This window comes from Hemibagrus wyckioides, linkage group LG28 (genome assembly GCF_019097595.1).
Source record: "Hemibagrus wyckioides isolate EC202008001 linkage group LG28, SWU_Hwy_1.0, whole genome shotgun sequence".
Lineage (NCBI taxonomy): Eukaryota > Metazoa > Chordata > Actinopteri > Siluriformes > Bagridae > Hemibagrus > Hemibagrus wyckioides.
The window spans coordinates 18,432,024-18,444,505 of record NC_080737.1 but is presented as its reverse complement, the minus strand read 5'-3'; the positions used below and the strand labels follow the sequence as shown (position 1 = coordinate 18,444,505).

Here is a 12,482-nt window from a genome sequence, read left to right as displayed (position 1 = left end):
AGTTAGGGATTATTGGCTTGCTAAAGGGTTTTTCTTGGAACCCTTTCGGAAAGGGAAATTCTATACACAGAACCTTTTAAGGGATGAAATGGCTTCAGGGTGCTAATTAGAAGCTTATTTCCTAATAGAATATGAATGATATACAGTTGTACAGTATAATAGAGTTTGAATGTTCAACAAATGATCTTTGATGAGGTACATTTTCCCAGCACCCTAAAAGGGGCACTGTGTAGTACCCCTTTTGATAAAGAAACCCTCAAGGTCAGGGGTGTCAAATCTTATCTGCAAAGGATCGTACTAGGTGGACTCATTACAGGTTCTCCCAGAGAAATAAAGTGAAGAACACTTTAGATAGAACCTTGATGGAACCTTGTTTTCTAATAGATTATAAGTGATATAATAGCATAAGTTTGTTCCTCAAAGGTTCTTTGATGGGGTAAGGTTTCCCAGCACCCTGCAGGGGTTCTCCTTGTAACCTTATTTGAGGGGTAAACCCATTCCAAGGAAACTAGTGTGCTAGATAGAACCTTTTATGAGTCCAGCTATTAGAGAACAGCATCTATCTATCTATCTATCTATCTATCTATCTATCTATCTATCTATCTATCTATCTATTTATTTATTTATTTATTTATTTCGATTGCAGTTTGATGGTTCTATGGTTTATCCATCTGGACAAAGTGTTAAAGGGTCTACATCAGTTTAGCCCAAAATATAATATTTATATATATATATATATATATATATATATATATATATATATATATATATATATATATATATATATAGAATATATATATTCTCATGGTCTCATGGAACCTTTTTATGAAAGGGAACTTCTTTCTTTTAGTTTTTGAGTTGTTTCAGTGTTTACAGAACTCTTTCCTCAGGTTACATTCCAACTGTGTTTTATACATTTTAGTGTGTCACACTGATTCCCTGCTGTCCTTGGTCTAATCTGTAGCTTTTTATTCGAATGAAATGAATTTCGATTAAAAATTGACAACATACTTGAACATCATATGGCAGATAAAACCTTGTACAAGATCCCCTTTCTATTCAGCAGCTCAGAGATCACATATTATCACTGCTTTCTCACATTCTAAAGTCTGTCCTTCAATAACGAGACAACCTAAACCCACATGTCTCCAAATGACCACATCACCCCGGTAGACTGTTAGCCAGGTTAAGGAATTGCATCCACTTGGCGCATGCATCCGCTCCGGATATCCTCTGAGTGACAACCGGGCTGTACAAATGATGTCCAATTGGATAAGTGGCTACGGGCAAATGAGGAAGAGTCCCATCAGGTGCATGTCTGTGTGTGGGTGAGAGGCCCAAGACGTGCTCTGGCGTTTCAAATGAGCATCATTAACTGTAATACTGTCAGCTCGGTGACAGATACGAGGTTTGCTCTCTCTATTCTTCCGTCACTGACTTGTCGCTCATTCTCCTCCTCCTTCTAGTTCACGATCTGCAGCTTGATAATCGACACTCGGGAGCAGAGCTGCTGTCTCGAAGATGTGCCTGTGTGTGAAGTGCTGCTACATTTAGTGAATAAGGAGGTGTAAAAAGTAAAAAAAAATCGGAGCTTTAGCTTTTAAACAATGAAGGCGGCATCAGTAACCTCGCCCTTGGTGGTAAAACTCGGTATATAATTAACACTATATATAATGCTACATATTATCATGCATTTTAGCTTGCTAACATTAGCCCACTTGACAGAATTTAATGCTAACCATCTAGAAGACTGGATTTCTGGTCATATTCCTAAATATTAAAGGTCTTCACTTGTAGCTAGCTAAGAGGAGTCCACATGACCAGATTTAACACCAGCAGGCTAGTTAATTCTATTTGACAAGGATTTCTTTTTATAAATATACACAATCTTGCCTGCTAATACAAGCCAGTCAGCTAACCTGAGAGGAATTCTAACTGAAGTCATATTCATGATGTATGTCTAAATGTTAAAAACTTATAGCTAGCTATTTAATTCTAAATGACTGATTCTGAGAGGGTTTTAGATAATACTTAATTAATTTTACACTGCTAATACAAGCCTGGTAGCTAGGCAGGATTTGCGTGAAGATTTTTAAATCATTATTCCTAGATGTTAAATATATTTACTGCTGTTACATGGCACTTAGCTAACACGAGATAAACTGACAGAAATTTTATGTAGGCTTTTAAATCATATTCATAAATGTGGAAAGTCTTCAGCGCTAGACAGCTAGCTAACATGAGCCCACTTGACAGGATTTAACACTAGGCAGCCAATTAAGCCAAGCTGACTGGATTTATGAGAGGATTTTAGGTGATTTTCATAAATATGCATAATCTTCACTAATATGATATTAGATGGCACGTTTAATCTAGTATGTGGAAATTTTTGGAAGTTATTAGCAGAGGTCAGGGACCGTCAGATAGCTTATGATCAAGTCTCTAATATAAACTGCTCTTGTGTATTTAGGTTGTACTCGGCTTCATTTGTGCGACTCGGCACGTTAATCCGTGTACGTGAGCGCAAACATTTCCTCCGAGACAACGATGAGAACGTTTGAGTGTCATTTTTATTTATTTTTTTGCTCTGCGTTTTCTAAAGTGCCTGCTTTAGATTATTTTAATTAATAACTTTTTGTCATTTGTTTGAGGACCAAAACTCAAGCTTTAATTTGAGACTTTGGGACTTCTTTATTGCTTGTATTTGCTTGGACTTCCTTTATTGATTCCTCAGTACCGCAGGGTGATTCGCACTCAGCCACTTGTTCCCCTTGTCAGAAGCATATAAAAGGAGAATTTAAGACTCCAGGGAGGCCAGTTACCTTTAATAGATCTGCGCCTGATTGGCCCGAGCTGTAGTCTCCCAGGCAACAAGGCCTTCTGGTTTTATTCATGTGCACATTATGAATATGAAGTGTTTATTGCTCGGGTACATCTCAGGTATACTGGAGGTAGAATTTCTTCTCCACGATGCATTGATAATGTATTTGGGATTCTCAGCCTAGAGATATTGTATATTATGCGCTGGTTACCTCTCCGGGAAAAGAAGATTAATGTGCCTTTCGATCGTTTGGACGATTCTTCATAAAGATTCGAGGAACACGGATGCATGAACTGAACTTCAGCGTTTTAGAATCATATTTCAGTGGAACTTTGCCTTGCACTGCTACACCAAATACTACACTGTTATACTTTTTCCTGAAAATGTAAAAAATAATATACTGTGTGTTCAAATAATTGAAATATGCTAAAATATGCCAGGCTTTGTCTAGATATCTGGGAAAATGTTTGGGCAGCAGTGGCTCAGGCAGTTAAGGCTAGATTGTTGGTTGGCAGATCAGGGTTCAAGCCCCAGCACTGCCACTTGAGCCCTTGAGCATGGCCCCTAACCCTCATTGCTCCAGGGGTGCTGCATCATGGCTGACCTTGCGCTCTGAAGAGAATTTCACTGTGCTGTAATGTATACATGACAAATAAAGGTATCTATCTATCTTTCTGGTCATTTAAGGCTCAGGGACTCAGATTACGTCTTGTTCTTTTTCTTAATACCTAAATCATTATAATTATAGATTTTATATAAGAAATAAAACACTCCATATTGTACAGTTGAAAGAAAATAACCAACAGTGTCGTGGAGTGATGAAGGGCCGTCACCATGACCACCCAGAAGTCATCAAGTCATCATAGTTTATTTATTTTATTTATAAAGGTTTTCCAGATAAAGAACGTTTGGATTCACTTATCCATTTTATGTGGTGACACTTATTTATGATGTCACAACCCATACTCTGATGCTTACCAGAGGAAAGGCGGTGCATTTGTGGATGTAATTTGCTTATTCATCAAGTAGACAAAGAAAATAAACAAAAGTAGCTTTCATGAAAGGAGATTATGGGTGGACTAAAATTCAACAAAATTCCCATTTTTAAAGGCGATTTCAAACTTTTTTCATTCAAGTTTTTTTTTTAAAAAATAGTGCAAAACACAATCTTTTATATTGCAAACACATTTTAAATGCTGAATGAGAATGATACACTATTTAGCATGGAATAGCAAATATTTGCAGAGTACGAATAATGTTTTATGTATCCAGATTTTGCAGGAAATGTTGCAGATGATGCTTTGCATAACAAGCTTGTAGGACTGCATTACGCATCATTACATGGGGAGAACAAAACAGAGGGTGGCTCGAATTATTCCGCTTTAATTGGCACACTTGCCAGTCATGCCGCGCAAACACTAGCCTACCGGGATAATGATGGCTCCGTAGGTTACAATTTTGCCCCCACTGTTTCTTGGAGGAGCGGCCGGGCTGACGATGATGTCTGCAGGTTCAGATAATGAGTTTTAAAGCTGTGAGATGTCGTTGTTCGACATGCACATAGAGAAAATATAAAAATGATTGAAATGCGTAGCGAGACGCAGGAGCGGGTGGGATAGGAGCTCCAGCTCCCTCAGCGCCCTGGTTATTTCCAGTGGGGATTTCTAACAGTTTGAAAAGAAAATATATGGAGTTTTATGAAGAGAATGGTGATGGAGGCATGCACAAGAGTTCAAGGCTTTAAGATTGCTGCTGGTGGGAGTTGAACACGGCTGCAGGGACGAGCTCGGACTTATTTATTAGTAGCAACTTGCATGTACACTAATTAGCATATTAGCATTTCATGCATAATATCATGACTTGCCAAGTCTTAGGGGAAAAAAATCTTTTGAATGATATGAATTTCGAATAAAGATTGTTATGAACAGTTCATAACACCTCAGAATGTCATATTAGCATTATATAAATCTACAGAGTCTGAGATACTAACGTAACACAAGCAGCTCAGAACGTGTAATAACACCACCTTATGTCACTTAATGCCACATTTATGTCAACTTAAAGGATCAAAAGCAGGGATATCTGAGGGATAATTCCTGAAATTAACCTCTTCCTGCAAACTTTCTGTATATTAACATACAGAAGCATTCCTAAAGGCTCACACTGGTGTTATCTGTAATAAAGCTTGAAGTTGACATAAGTTGACACAACGCTTGCATGCCATCTTGTTGGCAAGTTCTAGAGACATGCAGAACTATCCATAATGGGACATTTAACCAGGTCTTGACTATACAGTAGTCTAGCCCAGAAAGTGTCCTAATGTCAGTTAATGTCACTTAACGTAGCTGTTATGTCATGTTAAGACAAAAGGAACAAAAGCAGTCATAATGAGAAACTCTTGGTGAAGTGATCCTTAATGAATGTTTGTTTATGTGTGTGTATGTCAGTTGCCATGTAGTTATTAAAGTGTCATAAAGGTGTTATGTCGCCTTTTGAACACCAATAGTTGTGCAAAGTACAAAACTAGAAACAGGTTGGGTTTGGATTTGTTTTGAAGAATCATTCCACTTGGGTAGCTGGTTATTAGCGTGCGAGCACCAAAGCAGCATCTGTTCTCATTAAAAAAAAGTCTTTGAAACTTTGTGAAAGATGTACGAAAGTTTATAATCTGTTAGGATTTTGAAGAGCCATGCTGTGTATCTAAGGCTTGTTTATGAGGACTGGTCTGACGCCTCCAGGCCCTCAGGCGCTTTATAGCATGAGTCTTTGCCTGTTCGTCTTTGCATAATCGTTCAGAGCAACCTGACGTTCCTTATGTGATGCTTTGTCTGTTTTTGCGACGTTGCCTCGGGGGTCTCTGCATGCGCCATTGATTCAGCGTCTCATCCTCGCTTGCTGGATATCAAACACCACTTTCAGCGGCAGCATGAGGGACTCTGAAACTTCCACCATTCAGAGCTCTGATGATCTATTTACAGCTCAACTCTAACTCCAGCTCAGTGTATGGGGAGGGGAGAGAGAGAGAGAGAGAGAGAGAGAGAGGGAGAGAGAGAGTGAGTATAGGGAGGAAAGAGAGAGAGGAAGAGACAGAGAGAGCGAGAGAGAGAGTAAAGCGCGGGAGAAAGAGTATAGGGAGGGAAGACAGAGAGAGAGTATATAGGGAGAGAAGAGAGAGAGAGGGAGAGAATAGGGAGTGAAAGAGTATAGGGAGGTAAGGGAGTGAGGGATGGAGGGAAAGGGGAGATGTATATAGAGTACAGGGAGGGAAGAAGAGAAGGAAGAGAGAGATGGATGGAGGAAGAGAGGGGAGAGAGAGTAGAAGATGGGAGAAAGAGTTTGGGAGAGAGAGAGAGTATATGGAGGGAAGACAGGGAGAGTGAGAGAGAGTAGTGAAAGGGAGGGGGTGTTAAAAAGTATAGGGAGGGAAGGGTGAGAGGAAGAGAGAGAGGGAGAGAGTATGAAAGAGTACAGGGAGAGAGAGAGAGAGAGTGAGTGAGTGGGTAGAAAGTGGGAGAGAATGAGTATAGGGAGAGAGTGAGGGATGGAGGAAAAGAGGGAGGTGAAAAAAATGGAAATCAATTCTCGGAGCAGCAGCATGCTGGGAAAGTGACCTATGTTAATTAAGCAGCAGGTTGCTGAATCGAATGTAATATTTACTGTAATGTTGATGTAGAGGGAAATTAGTAAATACAGTATTACTGGGTGAAGCAGTTGCCTGAGGAAAGGCAGTGTGTTTATCCATCAGCTATAATTAATGTGCTGCAGTTTCCGTGTGTTAATATTAAACATCGTGAAAATCACTAATGGTGCTGTATATAAACACACATACATATATATTAAGCATGTTTTAATCTGATGCTACATACATGCTTAAAAAAAAGGTCCCTAGAACCCGGGCCTTCTGTACACTCTTGAAAATAAATAAAGGTTCTTATACAGTTCTAGGAAGACTCTTTCTCAATCCATGGACAGTTTCCATTGCACAGGTTCTTCAGACTCTATAGAGTTTTTTTTAATAATAATAATAATACATTTTATATCAAATAAAATATCAAATTAAAAATAAAATACTTTAAAATTTTATATTTTGCATTGTAAAGCACCTTGAGCTTAATATTTATTTATTTATTATTTTATTTATTTATTTACTGTAAAATAACTGGTATCTAAAAATGATGCTTACTTGAAAGATGAGACCTGTTAAAGTCAGATGAGTAGCTTAGCCAATAGAACCTCTATTAAATGATTTTGCAATAAAAACTTTATATTAAATTGGTGGAAAAATGTGAAAGAGGAAAAGGGGTGCCATTACTTTATGGAGTTGTTTTTGTATGTAGATAACAATAAGATGTTTTGAAATGACGTATTTCTGGACAAAGACCATTGATTAAATTAGTGAGAAAATTAAAAACTGAAATCATGAAACACTTGAATAAGAGGGATTTTATTTTATTTTATTTTATTTTATTTTATTTTATTTTATTTTATTTTATTTTATTTTATTTTATTTTATTTTATTATTCTGTTCCTTCCTTTTCTGTAGCTTTTCAATGCAGTTCCACTATTTATTCCCCAAAAAGTAGAAAGCATATAAAAACATAATTTATCACAAAATGTAGTACTATTTCTCTATCGCTGCTGACAGTAATAAAATAATAAAAACAGTCTATTTTATTTATTACTCTGTATATTACAGTTGCTATACCAAATCAAACCGTGTTATATTTTTGCACATCTACATGAAGTTGAACAAAAAACACATCCAGCACACATCCAGTTGCAGAAGCACAGAGAATGGCGCCTCCTCCGAGAGCTCGACCCTTCAACACGTATCTTATCAGCTCTCAGATTTAGGACTCCGTGACAAACAAACAAATTCATGGTGCGAGAGAGAAATCTGCTCGAGATCTGAGTGCTGTGTTTCAGTGTAGAGACAGACTACAAGAGACTGAAGGAAATAACAGGCTTTCAGACGATGTTACTGGTGAGCATGCCGGCTTCATAGGACCATGATGATAGCGTTGCTGGGAAAATAGAGTAAAAGGTATCAGGTTCATGGACAGGACAGGGCAGGACAGGACAGGTAGTGTTCCTCACACAGGGAATCCAGCTCCCTGCCTGCAACACTGCCAGACAAATAAAACTAGCAGAATCTCCCTTTATTCACAAAGCCACTTCTTTGCATATCTTAAGTGTGTCTCTGTGGAAGACTAATCGTGAGGAGACAAAGATACTGCCAATTAGGAATTAATTAGCGCAGACCAATTCTTCTGCCCTCATATGATTCTTTTCGGAGTTTATGTCACACAGCCTGTTCCAGCATAATGGGAGCTTGACAGTATCTGTCAGCCGGAATGAACTTTCATCATGATGACAGACTGAGGGACAATAAAATGGGGATTTTTGTGTTTAGAAAGAAAAAAATAAATGCCACTTTTCCTCGGTTGCTTCTTCCTTTTGTTCTCTCCATGTCTGATGGTTCATGAAAATGTCATTTTATATAAAAAGAAACCTGAAAAATAAAATCCCTTCAAAAATGACATTCAAATGAGTTCATGACAACTGACATAAGCCTACATGAAACTATTATAAAGGCTTATTCCATTAGGCATATGCTGATGTACAGCTGGCATTCAACAATCATGGCATTGTTACGATGCATATCTCATGTTAATCAGAAAAAACTTCATATGGCTGCTTATAAGATTTATATCTATATTTATATATTTATAAGTCACTTAGGGCTACATAACACCTACTAAGCCTGCCCAAACATTTATATTCCATCAGGAGTAAGCTGACATACAGAACTTGTTACAATGCATTATTTTTAACCCACTGATAAGATGTTTCATATTCCTGCTTATAAAATGTTATAAGACCGAACACTTGTGGTTATAGGACTACATTACACCTAAATAAGCCTTTCCTGACAACAAACAAGCCTACAAAACATTTATAAAGCCTTTATCCAACAGGCATAAGCTGACAGAGACTTTGTTATAATGTATTTTCTGTCACATGAACTTGAGAGCACTGCTTATAAGACTTGTATGAACACCTATATCCATGCTTTGACAGTAATAACACCCAGCTTGTATAATTGTTTAGTACTGACATCATGTTACTGTTATGTAACTCTCCATTTGCATTTGTCATACTACAAAGTCAGCCATCATGACCTCTAAAGGTTATAAAGCCTGCAAAAGTGTCATAACGTGCCCTTATGTCAACAACCCTTGATTTGGGTGTTATAAATACAGCTTTGGACGGCTGTAATGGGAACATGAGAGATATAGGTTGAGGTGTTGGTTGTTTATCTTTACCTCTGTTGTCGTTTAGGTGTTATGTAGTCTCTATGAACACTTAGTCTTATCGTTTTACATAATTGGGTTATTTTGCTCATGAAAGACACAATCTTCTCTAGATCTTGCTGCAAAAATGAATATTTTTTTAAAGACTTTACTAAGTAGACATACAAATGTATGTTATAATGCTACATGACACCTACAAAGTTACATGATGCCAACATCCACTTGGAGTACATAAACATTTATAAAGGATTATTTCTGTCAGCTGTGGTAATGGCTGCTATGGTCAAACATCAAGTGATGTTGACGTAAGAAATGTTATTGTGAGGTGACATTATGGCAAGTCAGAGCCACATGATGATAAAATGACGTCAGACTTCTAAACTAAATAAAAGCGCAATAAAATAAAAGTTTGTTTAGATTTATGTCTGTGCTCATGAAGAGTCTGTGCAGACCCTATGAGCACTCGTAAAGATGTACCTACAACTTTAATCCAGGCTGATTTTAGAAACATGATCTGTCAGGCACTGAGCAAAAATATCCCTCAGGAGGAAGACAGATCCTCAGGAAGATGAATTAATTACATAACAGGATGAAAGCAGTACATGGCTTTAATAGTCTGATTGTTTGAAATCACTTGGGATATTTTTATTTTATTTTATTTTTTTGCACATCATTGTCGCAGCCTGACCGCACCGATCATCACCAGAGAAAAATAAGAAACCTTCACTAGTCCATGACTCCCTTCCAGCTCGTTCTTCACACACCTCTGAACGGCTCGGAGTCACTCAGCCATGTTCCTGCTCCATCTCCATCACTGGTCCGATTCTCCGTTTCAAAAAATAACCCAGAATCACATCATATAACGACTGCTTTGTAAAAAAAAAAAAAAAAAGGCTGCTGCTTCATCTAAAAGAGTCATTTGGCATTTCTCATTACACCCATAGCACCAACTGCACTCGCTCATCTGTGAGTGTATGTGTGAGTGCGAGTGTGAAGGACAATAGAGCTTTCAGTATAAATCTTTCACAAAATAGTTTTAGAAATATTAATAATATTCACATGTAGAAAAGGAAATTTCTAGACTGGATTCTTTGTAATAATTTCAAACGGTTTTGCTGCTTTTTAAAAAATTAATTAATAAATTAAAATAAGTTTTTAAAAAACATAATGTAAAAAATCTAAAATATTAATTAATTAGTTAAATAATGAATTTAATAAGTAATTAAAATTAAAATAGATTATTTCTATTAGGTTTTTTAAAAATGAATTCATCCTTTCATTTTAAAGTATTATTATTATTATTATTATTAAGTTTTTAAAGGTATTAAATAATAAATAAACAATATAAATAAATAAATATACAATTAAATAAATAAATAAATAAATAAATAATATTAAATGAAAATAATTAAAAAAACATTTTTTCTTTTGCATTGTAAAGCACTTTAAGCTTAATATTTATTTATTTATTTATTTACTGTAAAATAACAACTCTATCTAAAAATGAGGCTTACTCAAAAGATGACACCTTCTAAATTTAGTGATGACCGGACAGAATTTGTCAAAAAAAAAACTTCTGGCATTTAAATATTAGAGTAATGATCATAAACATACTTTAAAATTAGGCCCAAATTTGGTGGCACTTGACCATAACTTGGTCAGATTGTTTTACCAAAAAGGGTTCATGGGTTACCAGACACCCAGACCAGAAGAAGAAAAAGAAGAAGACTTTATTATTGCCACATGTACATTACAGCTCAGCGGAATTCTATTTTTCGGATATCCCGGCTTTGGAGGTTGGGGTCAGAAAGCAGGGACAGATATGGTACAGTTCCCCTGGAGCATGGAGGTTTTAGGGGTCTTACTCAAGGGTCCAGCAGTGGCAGCTTGGTGGTGCTGGGGCTTTAAGAAAAAGAAGATGAAGAAGAATGGTAGAATAACAGTAGGGTGTTTAGTGCTTGGCCCCCTATAATAATAATAATAATAATAATAATAATAATAATAATAATAATATAATAAGCCTGAGAAGTAGTGACCAGGGTAACCAGTGTGTGTTATTCATGAATTATTCCTCCCAGTCTCATTGGTTAATAATTGCTAACCCAAGTGGATACAGAAGATGAATAAAACAAAACAAAAAAAAAACAATGAAAAAAAATACCCATTTTCCATCACCAGACTGTTGGATCCACCTGCTGTGTGGTCACTGAGGAAGTGTTCGCTGTCTAATTGAGTTATCGCTGGTGGTGTTTACATTCTGCCCGTGCTCAATCACACGGCTTGGCTCGGTGTTGACACAAACGAGAGGTGGGTGATTGAAGGAGCGTGCCTTTGCCAAAGAACAGAGAATCAAACTGGATTGTGTGGCTGTTGGAAGAGGTTTCCACGAGGCCTCATACTATAAAGTTTATCACAGAGACAACGAGCTCGACGTGATATAATATTTACCGTGCTGGAGGCTGAAGAGCCGAGCCGGACGCCGCCGCTGGGTTTCTGAGTGCGAGATTGATCGACACCATGTGCTGAATTATGTCTCGGGTCATTTCAATTTGAAGTGGACTTTAAAATAAATCAGACTTTAAAGCGAGGATGAGGCTTGAGCAATATGTGTTTGTGTCATGTGACATGGGGATATTAACACTGTAAACTCTGGGCTGTTAATTAAGACTTTGGAGCAAAACCAGAATTTTCATTGTGGAAAATATGACTAAATTCTTTGTAATAATTACAAACTGCTTTCCAACTTTAATATTAATATTTTTTTTAGATTATTGTTGTTTATAATTGTTTTTTAATATATAAAAAAAATCCTAAAATAGAAGACATTTTGTAATAAAATTTATTTAAATGAAATTAAATAATAAATAAAATAATGTTAAAAGGTTTCTTTTGCACTGTAGCATTTTGAGCTGAATTTATTTATTTATTTATTTATTTATTTATTTATTTATTTATGCATTTACTGAGTGACTACATTCTATATGTTGAGTTTTTGGCCTGTTTCATGTTTTAAACCAAAAGAAGGTGATCTTCACCAGCAAGATCAGAATATAATTGATGGAATTATCTTGAATCTATGGTCCAGTTCTCTAAAGGATCATCTGCAGGATGTAGTTGAGGAACTTATCGAGCAGCAGTGAGGTAGCTGTGAAAATGATTTAGAACTATTTTAACCAAAATACCAAACATAAATATACAAATATTTGATCTAAGATACTTAGTAGAGGTTTTTTCAGCACTAAACGTCTCTCATGTTTAATTAAGTCCCCGATGTGTCCAGTGTGGAAGTTCTAGAAGTGTTCAGGGGTCAGAAACTGTGTAATGCTTTAAAGGAGCAGAACTTGCGC

The 12,482-nt window shown here is 36.6% G+C and overlaps 1 protein-coding gene across 2 annotated transcripts in view; it reads left to right on the top strand.

The window, feature by feature from the left end:
- Positions 1 to 12,482, top strand: part of LOC131348162 (astrotactin-2-like) — a 384,655-nt gene that overhangs the window by 92,341 nt on the left and 279,832 nt on the right. The window lies entirely within an intron of this gene.